At 45.4% G+C, this 11,602-nt stretch overlaps 1 pseudogene across 1 annotated transcript; it reads right to left on the reverse strand.

Annotated features, from left to right (window-relative positions):
- Nucleotides 1-10,629: 10,629 nt before the first annotated feature.
- Nucleotides 10,630-11,184, reverse strand: LOC308495610 (large ribosomal subunit protein uL22-like; annotated as a pseudogene). The gene has a single exon. The product of its transcript is annotated as a large ribosomal subunit protein uL22-like (transcript).
- Nucleotides 11,185-11,602: the final 418 nt, after the last annotated feature.

Genomic DNA, 11,602 nt, shown 5'->3' on the forward strand with positions numbered 1-11,602 from the left:
ACAAAATGCATCCATTATAACTGTAAACTCAGTGATTTTAATTACACTAATAGTTGTGCAATCATTACAATCCAGTTTTAGAATATTTTCATCACCCCCAAAATTCCCTCGAGCTTGTTTGCAGTCAAAGCTGCTCCCAGCACCAGGCAAGCCCAGGTGTGCTTTCTGTCTCTCTGTTTCCCTTTTCCAGACATTTCATATATATATAATCATGGTCTCGGTAGATCTTTTGGATCTGGTGTCCCAAGTATGAATATTAGTTTACTAGCTCAGATGTACATAAAAATATTACATATCTTTACTCTCCACTCAGCCCGTGCCAGTAGGAATGTAGGGAGACCCACTGTCAGGCATCAGTGCGGCCTGGAGTGGAGGCTCTCCTTCTCTAGGGTCGTGCAAAAATCTAGAAGGGCCTTCGGTACCATTGGAATCAGGACCACTTATTCTTCAGCCCATTAATCTTACTGCTGATACCCTCATTAACCAACACATGGGTTCTTCAAGGAGAAGGCAGGTTGCTCTATTATTTCCAGTGACAAGTGTGGACTCCAGAATCTGCCAAAACTGTGGGGCCAGGTTCCCTAGGTCTAATAGATGCACCACACAGCAGTGTGACACCAAGAGCTTGCCTGGTGCTGCAGGGGCGCAGGAGACCACCAATCCCCACCCCTTCCACTCTAGAGCAGTCATTCTTCTCTCCAACTGCTGTAAAAGCCCCCTACCCCGTCCAGTCTATGTCCCCTGTCCGCACCAGGACACCTGGGATATATACAGTGTTTAGTGAGATTGAGCTCTTTCAAAAGATTAAAGGATCCTGCAAATGCCCTTGAAGTAGGAAACACAGGGATCAGCTGCCTTCTTCAAATAGAAGGAGCTAGGGGCTGGGGAGGAGCACAGAGGTCATCTACATAAACAAACGAATATCTCCCTAAATACCCTACCGTAAAACCACATCAGTGAACAGCTAACAGCAAGTTACAGTTTCAGTTTTCAGTTTTCTTAGGGGCACTTAGAGTCCATCTACTCCTGGAAGTGTGAAAGAGGAAGGAGGTACCCCCTGGGCTATTCAGGCTGAGAAACAAAGCTGGCTCTAACACTAGCAATTTAACAGTACAATTAACACTATGCACCAGGCATTGTTCTGAGCATTTTTCATGCATTCTTCCTTCAACCCTCACCAGGACATCAGGCAGTAGGTGCTGTAGATTTCAAGCCTTTGCATCAAGCTCTGATTCAGAATTCAGAAGTGTTTGGATTTTAGCAAGGTAACAAATGCCTGTAATTTATATAACATAACTCCCCAAGAGGATCTGAAGCAGTTCTCATACAAACTAGTTAATGTGCCTTCAGGGAAACAAATAATCACAAGTGGTCTAAAGACTATAAAAGGCTTTATTTACATCATTTAGGTCAGGTTTTGTCTTTAAGTGAATTAAGAAAGGGTTTGATTCTAGGAACTTTTTGTTATTGGGGATCTGTAGTACAGCCCCCATTTTACAGACAGTGAATGAGGCACAGCACGGGCGGGTAATTTGTCCAAGGTCACACAGCTGCGTAATAAGAAGTGGTGGACATGCTCAGTGCCTCAGAGGCCCTTCCTGCTGGGAGCAAGTGGGTGGAGAGAAACCACCCTGGACCACTTTCTGTACCAGAAAGTCATCCCCAACCTTCCCACTCTGTAGCGTGGGCAGCATTGCGAATGACCTTCCTCCACTCCCATCCCCCTATCCCCTACCCCCGCCCCAGCTTCTCTGATACTCAGTTCATCTTACCTTACTATGGTTTAAAATAGAAGGAAGCCCAGTGGAGTGTGACTCACCCCAGGCAGCCCTACCAGGCCCAGGAGGGGCGCTCTGGAATAGAGTCTGGGGGCAGTTACTAACGCGCTAGCTGCCCCTGCTCTGCTCCCGGGGGGTTAACCTCAGGGTGGTGTGAAGAGCCAGGCAAGAGGAGCCAGCCCGGAGCAGGCGGTCTAGATAGCGAAGCAGAATCCTGCGGAATCTTTCCGGGAAGCCAGGAAAGGGCGCATAGGCCTCTTGCCACTTGTATTAGGATTCCCCCGCACCCCTGTGCTGGCGGCTCGTTTCCATCTCACCAGTGGGCAGCGTGGATGCTCATCCACACGCTGCTTATTCCCACTGATTTCAGCAGCGTCAGCTCCTTAATTCCAAAATCAAGGCTTCCAGGTATGACGTCCTTCTCGGTCTTCAGCACAAACCTGCTCCCAGACTCCCATCCAGACCACCTGCAACCCCACCCTAATTGCTGTTCTCCAGTCTTGCTCGAGGGTCCCCTTGCCTGCCAGGCGCTCGGACCGCACCACCTTGGCATAGACCTTGACCCTAGATCAGATGACTTCTGCGTCAGGTATGTGCATTCCTCCTCACCGTGCTTAGACTGCAACCAAGCGCGGTTCTCCCTCCTTCCTCGTCTTGTTTCCTTCCTTTTAATTCTGACAAATCCGGAAGCATCTTCCCTCCTCTGGTCCAGTATAGCAAGACTCCTGCTTCCCAGGTACAATCCAGGTCAATGCAGTAATCCCCCTGCCTGGGGCAGCCGAAGCATCCAGGAACAAAACCAGGTGTTTTATTCCCTGGTAAGAAAGGCCGGAAAAGCATCCTGCAGGCTTTTGGTTTATAATGAAAGGTCTATTTTAAGCGTAAAATCAGGTGGAAAGCCATGGTGCTCAGTTACCTATATCCAGATGTAAGGCTTTTAATAGAGCTCCCGCCTAGTTCCAAGGATGCGTGGGACCATCCTCCTCTTTCCGCGGGGTGCAGCGACCCCCTGTGGATATGGCTTTATAGAGGGACCCCGCGGGGAAGACCGACTCCGCACACATGGTTTAATTAGTAATTTATTTTGATTATCGCCGTTCGTCACGGTTATCACACTGACACCTTGGCGCAACCCTCATTATCCCGGTCGGTGCCTTGAGCCAGCGGAGTCGGCGCAGGAAAGAGGAACAGCAGGATATTTGCAGCGGGGCCCTCGGAGGGGCGGGGCCCTCGGAGGGGCGGGGCCCTCGGAGGGGCGGGGCCCTCGGAGGGGCGGGGCCCTCGGAGGGGCGGGGCCCTCGGAGGGGCGGGGCCCTCGGAGGGGCGGGGCCCTCGGAGGGGCGGGGCCCTCGGAGGGCGGGGCCCGTCGAGGGCGGGAAGGCCCGCACTGCGGTCCGCTGAGCGTCGCTGGCGGGGGTTGCAAGGCCGCCAGGTGCCCGAGGCTCCCGAGTGCCCGCCGCCGCCCGCCCGCGGGTCCTCTGTCCGCGTCTGCATCCGGGTGCCCAGCCTCCCCGAGCGGGAACGAGGCCGAGGAAAAGGTGACCCGGGGAGAGGCGGGAGCGCGGGCGCGGGGTGACGCGGCGCCGGGACCGGTAGGGGTTGCGCGAGGCGGTGGCTCCTTCTCTGTCTTACCTGGAAGCTGTTCCCGCAGACCCCTTCCTGCCATCCTGAGCCGGCAGGGGAGTGGGTGGCGAGGGCTGGGGGGTCCCTCCTGGGGGTCCTGACCTGGTGGGAAAGGGGCGGAGGGCCCGTCCGTAAGCGCCCTGCCCGCGTCACCGGAGGTGACTTCCTCTGCGGGCCGCGAAGGGGGGGTCAGGTGATGCCCCCCCGCGGGTTGGGGCTCCCTGTGCAGCTAGTGCCGCATTATAAGGGAAGTGCTGAAGGGTCACCTTTGGAAGACGTAAGAAACTGAAAACTCCTCTCGCTTTAGGAAACGGCCCAGGAACGCTGAACAAGTGACTTCCCTCAGGTGGGGGGTACTGAACAGCCAGCCGAGAGGAATCTTCATAAACCGTGGTGTCTAGAACGTGTGTGTGAGTGTGTGTGTGGACATGTGTACATACACACTTATATACATGCATTTAGACAGAGAATGTGAACATTTGATGAGGCTGAGGAATTGCTTTTACTGTTGGAGATGTGTACGCTGGAATAAACATCGAGGAGAGGAAATGAAACCAGGTTCCTCTGCCTCCTCCACCAGGAAAACTTGTAGGGAAATGTATGCCACAGAGATATTTAAGGAAAACCAAAGCTGTAGGACCTAAGGTGGTGGTAGGACATGGAAAGCCTGAGATCGGCTTCAACAAGTGGCATTGTGAACAGGAAATCCCCCTTGCTCTTTGTCTGGGGGCGAGGCTAACCCTCAGGCCCTGCCCAGTCTGTAGTGGGCTGGGCGGTCCTGAGAGGAGGCCAGGGCCAGGGACCGCCCTGGAACCGACTACCCTGGAGAGAGAAGACAATGATTAGAGTCTGTGGGATGAATGATCCATTTTTCTCCTGGGACAGTTTCAGTAGTTCTTTAGATATTGTGAACAGCATTATAAAAGTAGTGTCTTTTTGTAATTGACCTCAGATTGCATCTTATGCTATGGAATCCAAATAAACCCTCCAAAATCCAAAACAAACTTATTCTTGAAAGGAGGTGGTCACTGTATTTATTACCTTACCATGGAAGGCCCCCCTTAAAGTAGATCTCCGAGCCCTGCATTTTGTGAGCTTTATAGATACTTGAACCGTACGATATGTTCTTTGGAATCTATGGAACAGTAAATACAAAGGAAAAGGAAAAAAGTAAACTTTGTTTTTGAAAATAACATCTATTTCATTCAGAAAAAAATATATTAAAAGTTTTCATTGTTTTCACTTTGATGTGCATGAGGATTGAATAACAGAATATATGTTAGGAATTGATGTCCAGATACCTTTGCATTAAGTTGGGTTGGTGCAAAAGTAATTGTCGTTTAAAAGGTTAAAAATAAATGCAAAAACCTCAATTACTTTTGCACCAATTTAATAGTAATATAAAAAACAGTACTGATTTTCAAGGTAAGTTTTAAATGTTGAATTTAAGAATCAGGAAGTGAATGTCGTAGAACTGTAGAAAAACTCATAATACTAGCATGTGGGTTTGTCACCTACACAGCAGAAAGTGTTTTACTTGTGTTAGACTTTAAAATACCTTGCTAAACTATATTCACATTTCATTTCAACAAACATTTACTGAGGGCCTGCTGTGTGCCAGTATCTAGAAAGAATGAAATAGAGATCTTGGCCTAAGTTTGACAGGAAGATGGATGGGCATGGGGTGAACACTTTGCAGAAAAGGGCCAGGGAGGTGGAACACAGGTGGTACACACTATTGGGTACGCAGAGGAAAGAACGGGACATCTGTTTGAGCTGCTCATTGAACTGTCCAGTGGCTGTTTGTCAGGGCAAAAGGGGGCCATTCATTTCAAGCACAGGGAAGAACACAGATACAAGGGCATAGAAGCAAGAGTGCAGGGAACTGTGAGCTCTGTAATGTCCTCTGGGTGTGAGTGGCAAGGCGACAGATGATATTGGTGGTTAAGTGACAGCCAGATCCTGAAAGGCCCTACTTGTCTCACTCAGGAAGGAGCTGGACCTCTGTCTTGTGTGGGAAGGGTTTTAAGCAGGCAGATGAGCTCATATTGGGAAAGAAACCAGTGGGAAGGAAAGATCTGAGAGTCAGACTGTGTAGGAGACTATGAATGCATTATGTTCAATACAAAATACATTCAGGAAGTATTTGTTGGACCCCCAAATATGTCAGGTAATGTCCTAGGTGCTGTGGACAAAATAGGCAGAAATCCTGTACTCTGTGGAGTGCAACGTTGATATCTACAGTCCAGACAAGACAAGAAGGACCTGACCTAAGCTGGCGAGGATGGAGAAGGGGTGGAAGTGACTGCCTTTGGTGACCCATTAGTGACCCATTAGACTTGGAGGAAGAAGAAATGGGAAGAATCAAACACAATTCCCAGGTTTCTGCCTGGGGAGATGAGGTGAAATCTATTTCCATTTTCCATGTATTAGCAAACTGCAAAATCAGGATACCATTTCTGGCATACAATGTGAGAGTTGTTTTTATCCCACTAGAACGATACATACTTTGAGTTCTTTTCCCAGGATGGGGAATGCATTTCTGAGATTGGATGGCCAAGAATAATAATTAAAGCAGTTTGCATCTAATTGCTCTCCTGCTGGCTTTTCTAGTTATCCTACAAATGGAATTTAGATTTCTCCAATTAACTACAAAATAGCATTTGGCTAAATATTTATGATCATGTTTTCTGTGGTGTCGGTGTTACAGCAATTCAAAATCGTGAAATCCTTTTCTGTCAGTTTTATAGCTCTGAGACTGACCCCAGCCTAGTGAGTTTGGGACAATAGCTGAAAATGACGAGATGGCATCAGATTAAGCATGTTTGTTATAATTTTTTTCTGCATTAGTTTACAAGTGTTAAAACATGTGCCTCAAAGGACTTAACGTAAAGATAGAATTTATTTCTCATTCAGCTGAATAATCCACAGGTGGCCTGGCTTATGAACCATTCTCTCTTTCCTTGCCTTCTATGACCCAGCCCTCACCTTGTGTCCTCACTTCCTCTCTGGCTACGCCTCAGTCCCATGTACAGATGTGTATCCCACTTCCCAGCCCCTGTATTTACACCTTCCAACCACTGAATTTACTCTTTGCTCTGGTTTATCTCCCCTATGCCCAAAGTTTAAATGATCACCTATGTGAAGTTGATTCATAAATAGATGTCTCCGTTTTAGTCCTCTGAGTCCTTCCTGATCTATAGATCCAGTTAGTTTCTTGACATGTGCACTGGGCTGTCTCAGAGATTCCTTCAGCTCAGCAGTTCTTAAACTTATTCCTCAACCTCCAAACCCAGTCCTATTTCTATATTCCCTTTTCAGTAATGGGCACCAACATTCATCAGGCTCTGCTAGCTTACCTCTCACCCAATCCATCATGGAATTCCGGCAGTTTCTTACGTCCACACTCTCTTCTGAATTCTTCGCTTCCCTCAGTTTCCATCTTGGTCTAAGATAGCAACGTCTCTCATGTGGTGTATTGCATTAGCCTGAAAAGTGGCTTTGCTGCCTCCAGTATGAGCTGTACTGGGCAGAATAACCCTTTCAAATGCAAATCTGACCGTGCCATCTCCTAGGTAAGACACTTCAGAAATTGCCCTCTACACATAGGAGAAAGACTAAAATTCGAACTGTGAGGGACCCGGGACTGCATGATCTGGCTTCCACCTCAGATGCTGGCTTTCCCCAGCACCACCTCCCGCACCTTTCTTTCTATGCTCCCACCTCTTTGGCGTTTTTCAGGCTGTGCCACTCTCTCTTGTCACAGAACCTTCTCCCATGCTATTCCTTCTGTCTGGATCATGCTCCTACCCCTCTACTACTTACCCAGTTGGCTGCTGTCTTCCTACAGTAAAAGCTTAAGCTTCACGTCCTCATGGCACCCGTTCTGACTTCTCTTGCTTCTCTCTTGGCACTGATCATGGTTATAATTTTTCATTTGCTTGTTACGATTGGTGAATGTCTGGCTTTCCTGCTAGGCTCACGTTCCACAAGGTCATGAATCATGTCTGTTTTTATTCATCTTTATGCCTCTAGTCCCAAGCAGAAAAACACAATAGTAACTGAAGAGATATATGTAAGAGGAAAGATGGCCTGCATGGCCCTATAACATTTGTCTATCTACATGGAAACTGTGTGTAATTACTGTTAGATTTGGGATGTCTTGAGAGTTTGGTGAAATGGCCAGCAGAAAGCTTCATGGCACACATGAGAGGGCGTGTAACAGGCTATTGTGTGTGTTCTTTTAGAGGAGGTTGTGCATACAAAAAACTAATTTCCCAGAAGAAATAGATTGTTGCCTTCACTTTATTTCCTCTAGACAAAGAATAACAATGAATGGAAAAAGTTAATTCAGGACAATTTCAGGTAAGGTCCATACTATGCTGAGAACAGAGAGAGTATTGTAGGACAGTCAAGATCATCTCAGATTGCCTTTGGAGAAATGCAGTGGGTCTTGTTCCCCACACATTGGGAAGCACAGAGAATGAAGTTTCAAGAAATATTACCCGAAGAAAAAACCTTGTGTTCCTAAGAGTTGGTCCCACCTTTTCTCCTGATGCGGAGCATTTATTGTGTTCTTCTGTGTAGCCCTAACCCATGGGACTTGAGAGAGGTCACACTATCCATGTCCCAGGAAGAAATTCCACGTGATCCATGCCAGTCATTGTGATCCAGTTTTTTGTGTCAGTTACTGAATCAGATGTGGGCATTTTCACCCAGAGAAATGCCAGAAGTGTTCTGAGTCCATTTTCTGTTTTTTTAATTAAAATGTATTGGGATGCCAATGGTTGGTAAAATTACATAGGTTTCAAATTCAATTCTGTACTACCATATGCTCATATCACATTATGTGTTCACCACCCAGAGTCGGTTCTCCTTCCATTACCATATATTTGACCCTGTTTACCCTCATCTCCCATCTCTCTCCCTCCTTACCCTCTGGTAACCACTAAACTATTGTCTGGGTCTATGTATTCTTTTTGTTTCTTTGTTTGTCTTGTTTCTTTGTTGCTTTAGTTTTATATCCCACATATCAGTGAAATTAAATGGTTCTCGACTTTTTCTCTGTAATTTATTTCGCTTAGCATAATAATCTCAAGATCCTTCATGTTGTCACAAATGGCACTATTTCATCTTTTCTTATGTCCCAGTAGTGTTCCATTGTGTATATATACCACATCTTCTTTATCCAATCATCAATCGAAGGACACTTTGGTTGTTTCCATGTATTGGCCACCGTAAATGAAGCAGCAATGAACATCAGAGCACTTATATCACTCTTTGTAGAAGCACATGGGAAATAGTCCTTCTCCCCCTCCATACTGTTGTATCTGACTGATCTGGAAAGTGCTGCACCAGCTTGTGACAATGAGGAGAACTGGCCTACAAAAGAGTGACATGCTAAGGATGGCTGAGAGGGAAGACAGAGAGCACTGAGGTGGCAGGCTAGCCTTCCTCATTGAGGGGGCGGGTGGGCGCGCACAATTTGCTGGACACACGTATAAAAGTTCATGTTTGGTTGGTGTGCACAAGAGAACTTTGTAAAACATTATGTGCTTCAGTTTCCTTCTGCTTTTAATTTATATATAAATAATCTCCATCATGGAACAGTCTTGTAGCAAGTATTTCAGGAATAAGAGTGACGGTCAATCACTTTCGTCAATTTCATTTACAGGTGAAAGAAAAATTGTGGCATAGGAATCACTGAAAAATCCCTTAGCCTGTCTAATGGTCTTCTGGGTCTAGAAAAAGAGAATTACTGTTTATCCCATGAGAGTCATTTCAGGATGACTACACATGTCACACCTGGCTCATTTTGCTTTTCCAATATTCTGGTTCAGGAGGCATTTACCATATTTTCCTTGGACATTTTCTAGTCTGCTACCCTCAAATGAGGCTTTACCTGTTTTCCTAAACAATTTTACCACCAAAGCACCTATATAATTTGTTTGGCAATCTTGAATCTTGGCCTATGATGTCCAAGCAAGGAAACCCATGTCTTAATCATATATTAGATTTCTCCGAGTGATTAGCTGTTCTACTCTGCCTCTAAACTTCAGAACTCCCAGAGATACCAGTAAATCCTTCCCCTGGAAGGCCAGGTTCTATCTAACTTGGTCACACCTGGAGACAAGGAATGTGATGGAAGGAAATCACATTTATTGAGCACATACATGTAGCAGGTACTGAATTAGGCCCTTAATTTCTGTTATTTCATTTAATTCTCATAACTCTGTGACGTATGAATTTTTCACAGTTTATAGAAGGGGAAAGTAATGTATGATTTAATGATTTGCCCAAGGCCACACAGTTAGAAAATGGTGGTCGCAGACTATGAATACAAAGCTCTATAACAACAAAGTTCATACACTTTTACCTAGAGCAGGGCAAGAAATTAATTCCTCTGAATGAGGACTGGTATATATCAGCCATGCTGATGAGGCAAGGGTCACCTCAGTGATATCAGTGCAGGTGTGAAAGAAAAACCGTGGAGATAAGCAAAACATTCCTTTCAGAAACCAGAAACAATTCTGGAAAGGTAGGACTAGAAACTTCCACAGCAGTGATGTGTGATAGAACTGTTTATGATGATCGAAACGTCCTCTGTCTGCCCTGTCCAATATGGCAGCCTCTCACCACATTAGCTATGGAGCACAGTGTGCTGGGGGTGGGGTTCATGGCGAGACTTTGTCTCAGCCCTTCCTAACCGCTTGGATGCGTTTTCCCTCTTGTTTACCCAATGAGCAGGGGTCGCTCTACCAGTTGTTAGTTTTTCTTTTTTTTCTCAGAGTAAATTATTCCATATACAGCTGGAGATTTGGTGTGCATGTGGGGGGTGACGAGTTCAGGATCTTCCTATGTGGCCATCTTAAATCAGAACGCAGTCCAGCAATTTCAAAATGTCACGGCCCTGCTTTCCGGCCTCCATTGTGTCTGATGAGCAATGTGCTGTGCATCTCATTGCAGATCCTTTGTACTGACTTCGTTTTTTGTTGCTCTGTTTGTTTGCTGCTCTCCAGATTGCTTGCCTTTGGCTTTGAAGAGTTTGGTGAGGTGTCTGGGTAGGAACCTCTTTGATTGATAATTTTTGGAGTTCATTAAGCTTCTTGAATATGTAGACCTGCATCTTTTATCAAATTTGGAAAGTTTTCAGCTGTTGTTTCTTTCAATATTCTTTATGCTATTTTTTTCTGCCTTTACTTTTATTAGCATTTGTGTGAGGCTGAATTTATTCCCGGGCCATAAGTTTTAGTTTCTTCACTTTCTTCTCAGAGATCATTTCCTTCTGTGCAACCTCCTCTTCTGGTGTAGGAACAATAACAATCTGCTCTTTCTCAGTTAGGATCATCTCTCTGTTGCAGGGAGAGCTCCTGTACGGGTTTCTACACCCATGAACTCTGGAAGTTCTGGGCTGCATCTCGAGAGCCCTGTTCACCTGGATGTGTAATGACCAGAGAGTCGATATCTAAACCCTTAAGTTCAGCATTACTCTGCATTTTTCAGCATGTGCAGTAAAAATTCTGCTCTCTTTTTGGGTTGGACTGTTTGTCCAACCCTATTGTTTGGCCCGGGCACACCTCCTAACTCCACCGTTATAACAACGGTACAGCACACATTGCTTTTGTAATGTGACATCCTTTAGATACTTGGTGGCTTTTCAGATATGCATACTCTTGATGACCTGGGCAGTTTCACGAGTGTTCTTAAAATGAACAGGTAGATTCGAACCTCTTGATTTACATGATTTTGTGGGGTTCTCTGAGTCAAGCGAACAGCGAACCATTTTCAGAGGTCTCCTCAGGCTGCTTACGAGAAGAACTCTTTATGGTTTTAAAAAAATTTATTTTATTTTATTTTATATTTTCTGTCTTCTCTTCTTCTGGGATTCCCACTGTATGTTGGTTTGGTTGAACTCTTGGGCTCTGTTCATTTTCTTCATCCTTTTGCCTTTTTACTCTTCCAATTGAATAATTTCATTAGGTCTATTTTCCAGGTTGCAGATTCTTTATTCTGTTTATACAATTCTGCTATTGAAATCCTGTAGTGAGCTTTTCATTTTAATTACTATACTTCTCATCACTAGGATTTGTATTTGGCTCTTTTTAATATTTTCTCTCTCTTTATTGATATTTTCTATTTGTTCACACATTATTCTTATGACTTCCTTTAACTAGTTCAACATATTTGAGATACATGATTAA

This window comes from Rhinolophus hipposideros (genome assembly GCF_964194185.1).
Source record: "Rhinolophus hipposideros genome assembly, contig: HAP1_SCAFFOLD_40, whole genome shotgun sequence".
Taxonomy (NCBI): Eukaryota; Metazoa; Chordata; class Mammalia; order Chiroptera; family Rhinolophidae; genus Rhinolophus; species Rhinolophus hipposideros.